We start from the raw sequence: 13,158 nt of genomic DNA, 5'->3' as shown, positions 1-13,158 counted from the left end.
GAACACACCTGTCAAAGAAAGGACTAACTGCTAGCAGTGGCTTCAAGGTCCTTTATCATAAACTTGCAATAGGCTTGGCTTTCTTCATCATGACACATGTTTGCCTTTTATTTGAAAGCAATTTTAATTTCTACTTAATAAGCGTTGAAGAGGTTATCCATTAGTAATCATCTTTTTTGAAATCTAATTCTATTTTATATTGGAGTATTATTGATTTACAGTGTTGTGTTTCAGGTAGACTGCAAAGTGATTCAGTTATACATATCCATATATTCTTTTTTAGATTCTTTCTCCATGTTGGTTATTACAAATATTGAATAGAGTTCTCTGTGCCATACAGTAGGTCCTATACCTGTTTTATATATTGTAGTGTATGTGTTAATCCCAAACTCTTTGTTTATCGCAATCATCAAAAAGTCTGCAAGTAATAACTGCTGGAGAGGGGGAGAAGAGAGTAGGCATGAGTGTAAATTGGTACAGCCAGTATGGAGAACCGTGTGGAGGTTCCTTAAAAAACTAAAAAGAGAGTTGCCATATGATCTAACGAAGCTACTTCTGAGCGTATATCTGGAGAAAACCATAATTCGAAAAGATACATGCACCTCAGTGTTCATTGCAGCATGATTTACAATAACCAAGACATGGAAGCAACCAAAATGTCCATCAACAGATAAATGCATAAAGATGTGGTATAGATATACGATGGGATATTACTCAACCATAAAAGAGAATAAAATAATGCTATTTGCAGCAACATGGATGGACTTAGAGATTATCGTACTAAGTGAAGTAAGTTGGATAAATTAGCAATTATCTTTAAACAAGGTTAAGTTGAAAATCCATCAGAGAGTACAAAATAAAAAAGATTGACGTATTTCTTGAGCAGAGGATAACATAAGCCAGAGGTCAAATCAGAGAATAGGATAACAACAACAACAACTCCATATAGTATCTCAAGGGAATAAACAATAACAACAATAGCTCACATTTATTTGGGGCTTACTGTGCACTTGCGCTCTGGGTGCTTTACATGAATAAGCTCCTTTAGCTACTCAAGGATATTCAATGTACCCCAATTGCTATTCTTTTCATTTCATAGAAAATTGCTGCTCAGATCAGTTCAGTAACTTGACAAAAGGTCACAGAGCAGATGTGGGTTTCCAATTCAGTGCTGTCTGGGTGCACACATTTATGCTCATTGTGACTTAAAGATTTGCTGATCTTTGTCTGGTTTCCATGTATCATGTTTGGACCAGTCCTGAAATAGCATAAATATTGCTTAAACAGATTAGCTATTTGGTTGTCAAGAATGAAGGAAAACCTCATAAGGCCCAGATAAACAAAAAAATCACTTTGGTTGATTTCATCTCTAGAAAGCAAAAATGTAGAGTATGCATATGATTTGGAATTTGGATTTCAAAGTCTTTCTGCTAGAGAAATGGCACTGAATCTACATGTGTTATGTCCAGAAGAGAGAAGTTTACAGAGTGCAAACCTTTCCTTTGGCTACTCTCTGTGCCCCAAATCTTTTAATACTAGAGGCACTGAAATAAGAACAGTGACAAGTGATATCGTCCCCTTCGTCTTATGCGATTTTTCTTCAGCTTTCTCTGTCTTCAGTGCTTGCTTCCCACTAATAGATGAGCAATATCAAAGACATTCCTGGCATGTTTTATTGTTTTCCTTTCTATTGTTTCTTCCTTTCTCTGAGGGATGTTTTCCTGTTCTACTTTTTTCTTTTTCTGACAGATATGTTGCTTTCCTCATTGAGGGGAATGAAAGAAACTCTTTCTGCTTAGTGACGGCAGAAAAAAGCAAAAAAACCAAAGCAAAACAAGATGCATACATCAATGAATTTTGAGTTGTGAAGCAAATAAGAAATAAGTATTCTTTCTCTGGTCACAGCTCTCTCTCCCCAGGATGTATGTGGAAATGGTTCATTAATGAATCCTCTGAGATGAAAAGCTTGAAATAAAAACCAAAGCTTTGGGCCCTTTGCTTTCTTTGCCAGTTGTCTCAGCACAGGTTGTTGATGTTTTGTGAAAATATCTTTAGTTTACAAATAAACATATAAAATTAAGTAATTTTGCATTTGAGCATCTAGAAATTGAACTAGAAACCCTTTTGGAAATGGGCTGAAGTCCTGGGGATTTGTTCTAAGGAAGTAAACCTGTGGAAGTAAAAGTAACTAACAAAATAGCCATTCTCAAATCCCATATCCTTAGAGGTGCTATTGTGATATAACTAAACAATCTAGAAAAATCCCTAAATGATCAATTGTAGCACATGAATTCCTAATTACAATAATAATTACTATAAAGCTAAACTTGTAGTATTTACCATACATCAAGCACTCTGAATTATTTTAGACATTAATTTAGTCTACGGTCATACCCACGATCATATCCATTTTGCTCATAAAATGGGTATAGTTATTATCATCTCTGTGTTAGATGAGGAAACTGGGGCACAGAGAAGTTAAGTGATTTGTTCAAGGTCAAACGGCTACAAAATGATAGAATTAGCGTGTAAGCCTGGGCAGTCTTGGTTGAGGATGTGTTCTTAAGCACTCACTCTATTGCCTTTAATTATGGTAAATTAACAGACAGATTATTATATTACACTAAAGATGCCAAGTATGAAGAAAGTAAAAATGTGGACCATATACAAAGTTCTATACCAGGAACCTCTAAACATGTCTCTGGAATTCTAAAGACGACAAAATCATTTGTTTCACATCATTAATCTTAATCTCCATTAAGAAAGCTAAACATAAAATAACACTACATACACATGCTTTTTTCTGTCATCTATCCATCAACTATATATATCTATCCATCAAATCAAACTTAAGGATTATATAATAGGTTTTGACATCACTTTCTAGTTCTTTATTAATATATTGGTGATAAGACTTAATGTAGTTAAGAAAATGTTTGTGTTACAACCTATTTTTCTTCTGATTTGCTGTCTACTTGCTTCTGGGCCATTATTACAAAGTATATGCTTTTTTTTTTTTACCTACTCAAAGTTAAGTCTTTTCTAAATTTTTATTTCTGATTTTCATTAGATTTGTTTTTTGAGTTTATTTTGAACTCGTAAACAATAATGTTCTGCTGAGCATGCTGAAGAATCGATGCTTTTGAACTGTGGTGTTGGAGAAGACTCTTGAGAGTCCCTTGGGCTGCAAGGAGATCAAACCAGTCAATCCTAAAGAAAATCAGGAGATGAATGGATAAGAAAGCTGTGGTACATATACACAATGGAGTATTGCTCAGCCATTAAAAAGAATACATTTGAATCAGTTCTAAGAGGTGGATGAAACTGGAGCTGATTATACAGAGTGAAGTAAGCCAGAAAGAAAAACACCAATACAGTATACTAACACATATATGAAATTTAGAAAGATGGTAATGATAACTATGCGAGACAGCGAAAGAGACACAGATGTATAGAACAGTCTTTTGGACTCTGTGTGACAGGGAGAGGGTGGGATGATTTGGGAGAATGGCATTGAAACATGTATAATATCATATAAGAAACAAATCGCCAGTCTAGGTTTGATGCAGGATACAGGATGCTTGGGGCTGGTGCACTGGGATGACCCAGAGAGATGATATGGGGAGGGAGGTGGGAGGGGGGTTCAGGGTTGGGAACACATGTACACTGTGGTGGATTCATGTTGATGTATGGCAAAACCAATACAATATTGTAAAGTAATTAGGCTCCAATTAAAATAAATAAATTTATATTTTAAAAAATAAAGAAATATAACACAGGGGGAAAAAAAAAAAGAAAGAAAATCAGTCCTGAATATTCATTGGAAGGACTGGTGCTGAAGCTGAAACTCCAGTATTTTGGCCACTTGATGTGAAGAACTGACTCACTGGAAAAGACCCTGATGCTGGGCAAGATTGAAGGCAGGAGGAGAAGGGGATGGCAGAAGATGAGATGGTTGGATGGCGTCACTGACTCAATGGGCAGGAGTTTGAGCAAGCTTCGGGAATTGGTGATGGACAGGGAAGCCTGGTATGCTGCAGTCCACAGAGTTGCAAAGAGTCGGACATAACTGAGCAACTGAACTGACTGACTGAACACACTATGTGTGTGAAAGTGAAAGTATTAGTTGCTCAATATTGTACTAGGCAGAATAACGCCCCCTCCCCACCAATGATGTCCATGCTGTAATCCCTGGGATCTGTGAATATGTCACCCTACATGGTAAAAGGGACTTTGTGAAAGTGAAATTCACTCAGTTGAGTATGACTCTTTGCAACTCCATGGACTGTAGAGTCCATGGAATTCTCCAGGCCAGAATACTGGAGTGGGTAGCTGTTCTTTTCTCTGTGGGATCTTCCCAATCCAGGGATTGAATCCAGGTCTCCTGCATTGCAGGCAGATTCTTTACCACCTGAGCCACCAGGGAAGCAAGGTAAAGGACCTTGAAGTGGGGAGATTATCTGGTGGGCCCAATGCAGTCATATGAGTCCTTAAAAGCAGAGAACTGTTCCTGACTGTGGTCAGAGAAAGACTGAAGATGGACTAAGATGCCGTGTTGCCAGCTGTGAAGATGGAGGAAGTAGGAACATGAGCCAAAGAATGTGAGCCTCTGGAAGCTGGAAAAGGCAAAATAGTTGATTCTCCCTGGCTCCAGGAAGGAACATAGCCTTGCTAGCATCTTGGTTTATTCCCAGTAAGACTGCCAGAACTTACTGTAAGATAATATATTCATGTTGTTTTAAGCTACTAAATTTGTGACAACCCGTTATAGCAGAATAGGAAACTTAATACATATATTGACAAAGAATAATAATATGAAGATATTTTTGAAATCCTGTTTTCTCAAGAGTACTGCTCCACTTATTAGTGATAGTAGATCAGATTGCATTATTTACAATTAATTTTACCAATGAAGCAAATAAATCAATGTCCTTGCTCTAGTACTTTACATATTAATTAAAAAGTTGCTACTTTGTCTCTTTAAATCATCTAAAAAACAAAACCCAGACTGTACATTGTTAAGAGACTATTTATCTGTGTCACTACTTCCCAATTCTTAATAGAGAAATTACGCAATACCAGTTTAGATGAGATGAAACATTGTAAGCAATAGTTTGCCTTCTTTTTAACTGCTTTGTGAATCTAAACAAGACTATTTTTATTTTTTACTATTTTGTTGACTTAACCTTTTTTTCCTTTAAAAGATTATATTGGTTTAGAAGCTGTTTTCTTCCATACTTATTTCAATGCATTGGCCATTTCAATTTTGGGAGTGTTTGCCCACCCCAGATTAGATTAAAATCATCATCTACCTCTAAGGGCTCATCTCTTTTTTGCCCAGAACATTGGATACCACATGGTCTTTAGTGATGGTCTTAGGACTCACCACATCTAAGAACCCCAGATACCCTCTCTGATGGCTTTGGCGCTAGGGAAGTCATGATTAATACAGATGCTGGGATGTGATATATGGCAGTCAATGACCATAGAGTTGACCTTACTTCTGGACTTATAGTTATTACATGGAATCTGACCTACTGCAGGTCAGAGTGTATCTTTCCCCAGAAACAACCACACATGATAGGATTGTGCTGAACATTGTTCTGCTACAAAGCAGGTAGTGATTCTGAATTCTGATATTAACTTCATAAAGGGATTTTGTTGACTTTCTTTTCCAGAGACCATTATTTTGCCTGAAGCTTGTCTTAATTATTTCAGAATTTTTGATTTTTGTCGCTACAATATACTGAGGATAATGGCATCTTTTTGGAGTTTGACATGTAAAATTAACATAATGTGAACTACAAAATTAATCTTCTTGGGGAGAATTGTGTCATTAATATCATCATCATAATTGCCCATTATTGAGAAGAAAAAATGTAGCCCTCTCATCTATTCTTTAATTAATTAATTAAGAACTCTATTTAGGAAGATCTCAAAGGAAAGTCAAAACCATTGTGAATGAAGGTTTAAAATCAGTAGGAAACACAGTTTTTATTCTATAGAAAGTTTAGTTCTGGTGTGTGAGGGGGAATCCCACTGAAACAGAAGATGAATGAAGGAATGTATGAACAAAGTCACTGATATTTGAAATTTTATTGTCGTAAAATTTGAATACAAGGGGACAATATTCCAGGACAGTATGGCTAAGTAGGCTGAATCAGGCTTTTTAGAGGGGGAAAGTCTAGAATTAGGTCTTACAGAAAGTCATATATTGTGAAATCAGAAAGTACATTACATTTCCTGATTTTGAAATATATTACAAACTATAGTAATTAGAACAGTATGGTACTGGTATGAAGACAGATGTATGCTGCTGCTACTAAGTCGCTTCAGTCATGTCCGACTCTGTGCGACGCCATAGACGGCAGCCCATCAGGCTCCCCCATTCCTGGGATTCTCCAGGCAAGAATACTGGAGTGGGTTGCCATTTCCTTCTGCAGTGTGTGAAAGTGAAAAGTGAAAGTGAAGCTGCTCAGTTGTGTCAGACTCTTAGCGACCCCATGGACTGCAGCCCACCAGGCTCCCCCGTCCATGGGATTTTCCAGGCAAGAGTACTGGAGTGGGCTGCCGTTGCCCTCTCCAGACAGATGTATAGATAAATGGAATAGAAGAGAGAATCCAGAAGTAAATCCATGTATATATAAGCAGAATGGCAAAGATATACAATTAGAGAAAGATAGTCTCTGCAACAAATGGTATTGAGAAAACTGGGTATCCATATGCAAGAGGTTCAAACTGGACCCTGAGCTTGCAACATACACAGAAATCAATTGAAACAGGATTAAAGACTTAAACATAAAACCTGAAGGTGTGAAACTCCTAGAAGAAAACATAGGGGAAAATCTTCATGGTATTGGTGTTGGTTATGATTTTGTGGGTATGACAATAAAAGCACAGGCTACACAAGGAAAAATAGATACATGGGATTATGTCAAACTAAACAAACTTACTCAAGCAAAGGAAACAATCAACAGAATGAAAAATCAGCCTATGGAATGGATGAAATATTTGCAAACATAGACCTGATAAAGAACTAATCTCCAAAATACATAATGACCTTCTACAACTCAATTGCAACCCCCCGAAATAATCCAAATAAAGAAATAGCCAAAGGGCTTGAATAGACATTTTTTTCAAAGAAGACATACAAATGGCCAATAGGTGCATGAAAAATTGAAACCCCAAACCCCAATTAGATATCAACTCACACCATTTAGGATGACTATTATCAAAATAAAGAGAGATGGCATGTGTTGCAAGAATACAAAGAAACTGAAACTTTTTTACATTGTCCGTGAGACTGTAAAATGGTACAGTCGCTATGGAAACAGTATGGCGATTCTTCAAAAAATTAAAAATAGAACTGCCATATGACCCAGCAATACAACTTCTAGGTATAGACACAGAATTGCAATTAGTATCTGGAAGAGAGGGCTACACTCCCATGTGTATTGCAGCATTACAATAGCGAGGATTGGGAAACAACCAAATGTCCATTAGCAGACAAATGGATAAAGAAAAAGTGCTGTATACATACAATGGAATATTATTCAGTCCTTAAAAAGAAAGAAATCTTGCCGTTTGTGGCAACATGAATAGACCTGGAAAGCATTATGCTAAGTGAAATGTATTACAAAAGGGCAAATGCTCCATGGTTCCACTTATACGAGGGATCTAAAACAATCACATTTGTAGAAGCAGAAAACAGCTAGTGGGTTCCAGGGGAATGGGGGAAGGGTGAAATGGGGAGTTGTTCAATCAGCATGAAATGATAGTTACACAGAGTGAATTATAGAGATCTGTTGTACCACGTAGTGCCTGTTAGTGATAAGGTATTGTACACTTAATACATCTCATGCTAAGTGTTCTTAACACACACGCACACATGCAAGAGGATATAAGACTTTTTGGAGGTGATAAATATGTTTATTACCTGGTTTGTGCTGATTGTATTACAGTGTATGCATGTGTCCAAACTCATCAAAAGTGTATATTAGTATACACTAAATATGTGGAGACTATATGGGACTCTTGAGAGTCCCTTGGACTGCAAGGAGATCCAACCAGTCCATTCTGAAGGAGATCAGCCCTGGGATTTCTTTGGAAGGAATGATGCTAAAGCTGAAACTCCAGTACTTTGGCCACCTTATGCGAAGAGCTGTCTCATTGGAAAAGACTCTGATGCTGGGAGGGATTGGGGGCAGGAGGAGAAGGGAACACGGATGAGATGGCTGGATGGCGTCACTGACTCGATGGATGCGAGTCTGAGTGAACTCCGGGAGTTGGTGATGGACAGGGAGGCCTGGCGTGCTGCGATTCATGGGGTCGCAAAGAGTCGGACACGACTGAGCGACTGAACTGAACCGAACTTAACTGAAATATGTGGAATGTTTTGTTTATTATATATACCTCAGTAAAGCAGAAAAAAGGGAAATGATAAGGATGAATGAATGGGGTGGAGGTTGAAGCACTCATTGTGAGGAGAACAGCAAGGAGATTTCAACAAGAAGGACCAAGGCTGATGTGGGGGTTATGTGCCAAGGACAAAACTGGGGGCCCTCTACAATGAGATGACTCTTAGATCTCAATGCTTAATGGTATTAGGGAAGTCAGAATCAAAGCTTTATTTTGACATTTTTATATTCCATTTATCCTTTCAGTTGGGATCTGGAAGGGACCCAGATTTATATACCTGTGTATAAATCACCAAGTTGTGTGAAAGTCTCTGGAAAAAGTGACTTGACTTGTGTTTATTAATCCTTTTGACATAGCTTCCTAAAATGGTTTTCCTTATATAAGTGTGATATGGAGTAATTTATGGTGATTTTCCTGGATGTCTTGCCAAAATCAATCTCATTACTTGGTATTCACATTTTCTGTATTCCATATAATCAGTCTACTAGGAAAGCTAGTTAAATGAGGGAGTTAGGATTGCTTGTTATAGATTAACCATCAAGGAGTTTGTTGAAATGGGGCCATTATTCCAAATGTTATTTGTATTTTTAATTTTAAAAATAGAATGTATCTGATTCTTGAGCAGGGATGCCCCAAAGCCAACGAGGGTGCCTGACCTTTTCATTATGGTGCAGAAGGAACAAATTGATGTCTACGGCAGTGGAAGTTAGAGGTTAGATGGCGGCTGTCTTCAAAGTCTTCTACTATTCTTTCATAAAGTCTTAGAAGTAGGATGAACATTTAGAAGGTACCCTAATCCACTTCCCTTAAAAGAATAATACCCTTCAATAATGATGCTAGCAACTGCAGCTTACTGCCACTCATACAGTAACCTAAGTTTTGCCATAATCTCATGAGCACTACTACTTTAGTGATGAAGGAACTAAAGCTTAGACTGATAAACTTGTTCAAGGTCATCCAACAGGTCAATGTCAGAGGTGACATTTGAACCTAGGTCTGTTGAACTCGCACCCCAAAGCCCACATTCTTCAGTATTATCCTCTACTGTGGCATTATACATGGAGGAGGTGGAGGCAGAGAGGAGCTCATGGCATGACTGAAAGCACGGGAGTAGCCACCTGTAGAGCTGAGTACAGAAGCTGCATCTTTAAGAGCCGCTGGAGGAAACCTGAACCTGTGGGCCAGGTGGTGGGAAGAGATAGTCTTGCTCCTCCCTGGTTGCCCTCTCGTACCTTCACGATGGGGGCTCATGTGTCTTGTTCATGATTCAAGTGTTATTCATGTTATGCCAGGGATGGGATGCTAATGCTCTTGGGGTTTTAATTAAGCTGTGTTCTTTTCTGATGCTTGGATCAATGATGGAAATGTCTTCTGAACACATATTTCAGGAAGAGCTTTTTGGATGACTGGGCTCTAAGTTTTGGAGATGTAGAAGATTAGAGAAGCAACTTCCTAAACTTTAATAGTGTTTTTACCCCCATCTTCTCTGCAATTTGCCAGACACTGTAATATTTGAGAAGGTGATTATGAATATATAATTCACAACCACTATTCTTGACCCATAGTATTAACAACTGCTCAGGAAAAGCCATTATCTCACCCTTGAAGCCTCAGTAAGACTTAGAACCCCTTGAAATGCCCTGAGATTATGGTTTCAAATTAGAGTTGACTTGGGGATTTGCTGTATTTCACATCACTTGGAAATTTCATCCTGAGGAGTCAGGATCCCACTCAGGGATCCACTAGTAAGGGAGAGTAGGTTTTGATTGTCCAACAAATGATATGAAAATTTCAAGTTTCACTAAAGCCTGAAATACCTGCTTGGGTCAATGGTGCAAACTCTTCCTCTTCAGTTGATTAACTGAACACTTCTGAATGGACATTACTGAGAGATATGGCTTTTATATTATCATTTATGTTTGAATGTTGTATATATAACAGCATGGTATTATTTTTGTAAGAATTAAGATCTTAAAAAGAAAAATATAAGTCATAAAAGACCAACTTGTATATAAATTTACTTTGAATAAGGCACAGTGTTAGCCACTTAGGGGTACTGCTGAATATTCTGACATGCCTTTATATAACGTATTAGGGAAACAGTGACTACTGACATAAATCATATGGTGGATATATGAATGATAGAGAAAGTGAAAGCTATAATTTCCCTGAAAGAAAGTGAGTTGCTCAGCTGTGTCTGACTGTTTGTGACCCCATGGACTACACAATCCATGGAATTCTCCAGGCCAGAACCTGTGGGTAACCTTTCCCTTCTCCAGGGGATCTCCCCAACCCAGGGATCGAACCCAGGTCTCCCGCATTGCAGGCGGATTCTTTACCAGCTGGGATTCTTTACCGCAAGGGAAGCTCAGGAATACTGGCGTGAGTAGCCTATCTCTTCTCCAGCGAATCTTCCTGACCACTAACTTTGGATTGAAGTATTCAGGGAAGGCTAGGAGGTAGGAAATGAACTGGACCTTAAAATACAGGCAATATTTAGTTGTGAGAGGCTGGAAGATGGGAAGTACAAGACATATCAGGGAATATTTGGGGGAACAGTGATATTTTGGGGGACAGTGTTGAGTTTTCAGAGGGAGATGGGAAGGAAAATGGGAAAGTGTACTGTCTGTGCTTTAGCCTGATACCTCTTCTCCAACACAAGGCTTTGGGAAACTTCAAGTATAATTAGAGATTTTATTTAAATAACATGAAGAATGTAAAGATGGCAACTGAACCCTTGCCCTTCAGTACCAAGGGTTCACCCTATGCTGCATGTCATATAAAAGGCTCCCTTGCTTGGTGTCTTTTTTTTTTTTTTAATGTCTCTCAGACTTCCTTTCCTTCATAAGGCCTGATGGGCTCCCTGAGGCTGGTGATAAAGCGCAAACCTAGCGGGTAATAGCAGATACATCATAAATTAGCAAACAGGAGCTCAGAGAGCTGTTTGGAGCAGTCTGGAATCTGTGACCACAATTTGCAGTATCTTCCAGAAACAAATTTTTAGAGTTCATCTCCTTAGAAGAGCCACACCCCATCCCCACCCCCTACCCTGCCTTGGGAATTTGAAAAAGCTGCAAGCAGACTAAAATTTAAATGAAGCTTTAGTACCTATAACACACTTTGGTTAGCTATTCAAAATAATGATGCATAATTTGGTAGCATAAAACATATGTTCCTCTTTTATGCATTTGTTCTCGTTCCTCCAAGTTTTTATTTGAAAAGTTACTTCACATATATTCGATGCCCCAGGTAGTATTTCTTAATCAGAATCTTGTGCAGATCTTTTCATGTTGAGCTTCCTTGTGATGTGGCAATACAATAACAGTAGCACCAGTTGTTAAACATTATTTTACAAAAAGAGGGGAGAAACCTGTTTCATCAGTTTGCTACTGCAAATTGAAACATACATGCACAGCCATGAGTTTTAATAAATGTGACATAAGTTAACAGAGCATGGAAGACAGAGAATAGAAAATGGTGCCCCTAAATCAATTTAATGTGGTAGCAACCCCAAACAAACAACAGATTGAGCCTCTTCAGCAAAACACACTAGAAAAACGAAGGTTGTCAGTAACTGTTCACAGTGTATTTTTCATCAAATTGCAGAGGAGATTATCTGACAGAATTAAGTACCAAGTCAGTTATAAGAAATTTGTCCTCTGGTAGCTAATGTGGAGAATATTATTTATATTAACAGGCAAAATAGGCTGGCAGTACACAAGCAATTATCTAAATTTTATGGCTGTGGTTCTGCCCATAAATCTTGGTAATGATGGCATATCGCTTATGGGACTGTATTAAGTTAAGGTTTACCATCATTGCATTTAATCAGGACAGTGTCCACTTAAAGATTAAGACATTAGAGTGAGAGCTGCTAACTGATAGGCAAACAGGTCCCAGTCTTCAACAACAAAAGAAACTTTCCAATTAACTATGAATGAATGTAATTTGAATACTGACCCCTTTTATATTCATTAGCTGCTCTGGAACTTCTTCATGGCTAGAAGGTTAAGGGATGTGAAATGAAAGTAGTCTCTTTTTTTCCATATGATAAAAACAATATAGATAGTCAGACTGTCAGAAGCATTGAACCTAGATATAGAGATTCTGATTTCTATAGAGATGTAATTTCATTTCAACCTTCTTTTAATCTGAAACTTCTTCTGATATTGCAGAGTGAATCTTGGTTCTCATGTGAATGAGTTGATATTTCTAAAATATAAACTTACATAATTGAATCAAATGAGAACTACAAATCCAGGAATCAGATACCTTTCTGCCTTTGTTTTGTCAAAACTGTCACGTAAAAATATTTACTAAATTTAAAATACTGAAATGAATTTCTGTAATTTTTTCATAATCTTTGTTTGATAGGCTATTTCCATTCTCCTTTTCTCCAAAATTTGAAAAATGTATCATTGTCATAGACTTACAAAAGTGATTAAAGCTTTTATTAGCTCATAAAAATGTTTTACCAGGCCACTGGAATAAAGAATACCCAGAGAGGAAAGAGATCAATTCATTCTCAGCATAAATGTTATTTACTTCATGTTAATGTTTAAGCTAATTATAATAACAGATTGAAGTTAAAAAATACCATTTGAACTAGGCATTAGAAAAAATAGGCACTTTCTTTCAGATTCATTTCCTAGTTTGACTTGCCAGTATATCTGGTTTCCATCTTTGTAATTAAAAATACTATAGTGTTAATTTTTATCTAAAATATTTGTGGTATGCTGC

The 13,158-nt window shown here is 37.5% G+C and overlaps 1 protein-coding gene across 2 annotated transcripts in view; it reads left to right on the top strand.

The window, feature by feature from the left end:
- Positions 1-13,158, top strand: part of GRM8 (glutamate metabotropic receptor 8) — an 860,517-nt gene that overhangs the window by 51,405 nt on the left and 795,954 nt on the right. The gene's annotated exons all lie outside the window — the stretch shown is intronic.

The sequence above is a fragment of the Capricornis sumatraensis genome, chromosome 5 (assembly GCF_032405125.1).
Source record: "Capricornis sumatraensis isolate serow.1 chromosome 5, serow.2, whole genome shotgun sequence".
NCBI classification, from domain to species: Eukaryota; Metazoa; Chordata; class Mammalia; order Artiodactyla; family Bovidae; genus Capricornis; species Capricornis sumatraensis.
The sequence above is the reverse complement of the archived record's forward strand: the minus strand, read 5'-3'. Positions and strand labels throughout refer to the sequence as shown.